Consider the following 3,334-nt stretch of genomic DNA (forward strand, 5'->3'; position numbering starts at 1 on the left):
GGCGGCGGGGAGCAGGTGGGTCCCGGGCGGCGGCGGGCGCCGGGCGCTAGGGCGGACACACCCCCTTGGAGCCGGGCCGTCCCGGGTGTGCGGGAGGCCGCGTGGAAGCCTGGCGAGCCTGGGCGCGTCCGCGCTGGGCGCTGTGCGGGTCGTGCTCTGACTCCCGCGCAGATGAGCGGGGGATCGTAACCCTGCGCGGGGGTTGTTGTTTCGATTTTATTTTAATTGCGCGTTCCTAGAAGGCCTAAGAACAGAGCCAAAGACACTTTAGCTTTGAGGGGAGAAGAGACTTCAATTTTCTATCTTCTTAAAGAAATATTTGTGTAATTTCCTTCGAGAAGAAAAAAGTTAAATACTCAGACGTTTCTCACGATGTAAAATATTTATTTAAAAACTCCAGCGCTTTCATGGTGTCCAAAAGACTACAGCATTTTTCTGTCCCTGTCCAAAATGTCTATATCGTTGCCAGTTTCTTCCACAAAACAGTTCTTACTCCTGAGAGAAATCTTGGAGAACCGTTTTTGTTTTTCTATTTTCAGTATAACCGATATTACTACAGTGGATATTTTTAAAAGCATCTTTTAAGAAGGATAGCGTTCCCTACAGTTACTTGTCCCACTTTTTTTTCCCTCACTCATGCCTTAAAAATACCTGAAATCATGGTATATAGCACTAATCAAAAACCTTTATCACTTAAAAAGCCAAAAGTACTTAAAATTTACAAAATTAGAATTTAAGAATTTATTAATCATTAAGAGAAATGAAAGGCCGCGCATGGTGGTGCAAGCCTGTAAACACAGCAGTGGGGAAACTGAGGCAGGAGGATCACTGTCTCTAAAAAATAAAGAAGAAAAGTAAAAGGATTTACAAAATGAAAGATAATGAGTGAAACTAGAAGATTTGAAAAAGTATTGATCCCCCTTAATTGAATATGTTCTGTTTGGGAATATTCTTGTTTTCAAGGAAATCATTTATCCTTATTAAGAAAAAAAACTAGTATATATGGAACTTTCTTTCAAATGGTTTACAAAAATAAATTGTGTATGTATGAACATATTGATCTATTTATATGTATTTATATTAAATATGTACCCATGTTCACATTAGTCATATGCATACCAAAAGAGATTGAGAAAATTGAAAACTCAGTGAATATGTTTTATATTAACACTGGTTTGTGATATGTAATACAGTCATCTTGGGGAGTTGACACGTTTTAGTCCTTTTCACTCCCACTCCCTTCACTAGGTTTTATTTATTTATTTATTTTTACCTTTTATTCATTTTAATGAGAAAAAAGATAAAATAGCAATGCAACAGTTTCAAAACAGGTTAGTAGGACACTTACAATAATTAATACATTGCATATTGTTATCTTCATAGTTATTCCGAGGACAAGATGTAGACATAGTATCTTCTCTAAACAATATTAGTACAAACCTTCTTATTGAACTAAGAGAAAGTAGCTGTATATCCTATCTTGTATATACATATGTATTTTCTTTTCACTACATAAAAAGAAATATATTTTCTTTTTATTTATATCCCTCTTTTTTGTTTTGTTTTGACAGAGATGGATGTTTCACTACAGTTAGAGAAGCTGTATTTGGTCTAGGTTATTTTTAAATAAAAAATTTAACTTGGTGAATCTGGTCATTACTGTCTTTATTGGTTTTTGTTACTATCTTGTAAAAGTTTTTTAGAAAGTTTGAAAGAGTTGAAAAATCAATAATTTTACAAGCCAGGCCGGGGGTGGTGGTGCATGACTATAATAATCCCAGCACTTGGGAGGCTGAGCCGGGAGGATCATTTTGAGTTCCAGAGCAGCATGAGCTACTAAGTGAGCTCAAGGCCAGTATGAACTGCATAGTGAGACCCTGTCTTAGAAAAAAAAAAAAAAAACAAGTGGAAAATAATAAAAGCCAGAATTTGAGAACTGGTTAGGGTGGCACACACTTGTAATCCCAGCACTTGGGAGCTGAGGCGGGAGTACTGCCACAGTTGAAACCCAACCTGGGCTATATTCAGAGTTTAGGACTAGTCTGAAATACATAATGTGAACCTGTCTTGAAAAAGCAAAACAAAAAAACCAACAGGATTTGGGCTGGGAGTTAACAGTGGTCAAGTTCATGTCTAGCCTATGCAAAGCTCATGGTTTGGTTCCTTGCATTCTCAAAAAAGCAAAGAACAGCTTTGAACACGGGAAGAATTCCTTTTAATCACTAAGAGAATCAGAGTCATAGATCCTCTTAGGATGGAAGTAGTCATCTGTTCCTCCTCTACAAGCTGGAATTTGGGTCATCTAGGTATTTCTTCCTCTTTATTTAAATCTGGAATAAAAGCCAGGCCTGGTGACACATACTTATAATCCTAGCAATCAGGCCGCTGAGGCAAAAGGGTCCCCCAGAGTTTGAGGCCAGTTGCAAAGTGAATTCAGGTCCAGCCTGAACTGCATAGAGAAATGCTATCTTAAAAAAGAAAAATAGCTAGGAATCCTTATTTATATATTTGGTACGTGTGATTTCCATATTTATTGATTCAAGAAATATTCAGAATCACAAGATTCTGGAGAATAAAGAGTGGAACAGTCTGCAGTCTGCCTTTCTGGTATGTTCTATAGTGATAACAGAAAAAGTGTGTGTGTGTGTGTGTGTGTGTGTGTGTGTGTGTATGTGTGTGTGTGTAAAATCTTTAGCATATATTTGAGATTTTCACTGTGGTACTGTGCTTTGTGTTTAAATGTAAACAAAAACTCAGGCCCTCAGTTACTATTGCCACATTTCAAGTGCTCAACTGAGTGTTCCATCTTCACAGAAAAGCTACTCACAAGCCCTGGTAGTCAAAGAAATTACACAAATAGCATGGAGGCAAGGTAGATAGTGATACATACCACAGAAGGTTAAAGGAGTAGAGATTAGTTTGCTGGAAGGCAGAAGTGGAAGAAATAGGACAAGTTTGAAGAAGAGAATTGCGTCTAGTCAAGGGGAAGTGAAGCAAGAGTGCTCCAGGCAGAGACAGCACAAATCTGGGAAGGGAGGGACGTGATAGATGGCACTTAGTCCTGTGTGTCTGAAACACGAGATATAGGAAGGAGGGTAAAAGGCTTTGCAGAGCTCACAAATGCTGAGTCAACACTGGTCTCTGGACAACAGGAAGTTACTAAACATCTTTAGAGGAGACGGATGACATGGTTTAATAGTTCTTTAAGAACAATCTCAGATGACATGATTTAAATAGTTCTTTTAAGAGCTATCTATCAACAGGTGTATGACATGGATTAATATGAAGCCATAAAGACCAGCTAGCAGTATAACAGCCCAGATGAGAGAAATGA

The sequence above is a fragment of the Octodon degus genome, unplaced genomic scaffold (assembly GCF_000260255.1).
Source record: "Octodon degus isolate 3935 unplaced genomic scaffold, OctDeg1.0 scaffold00229, whole genome shotgun sequence".
NCBI classification, from domain to species: domain Eukaryota; kingdom Metazoa; phylum Chordata; class Mammalia; order Rodentia; family Octodontidae; genus Octodon; species Octodon degus.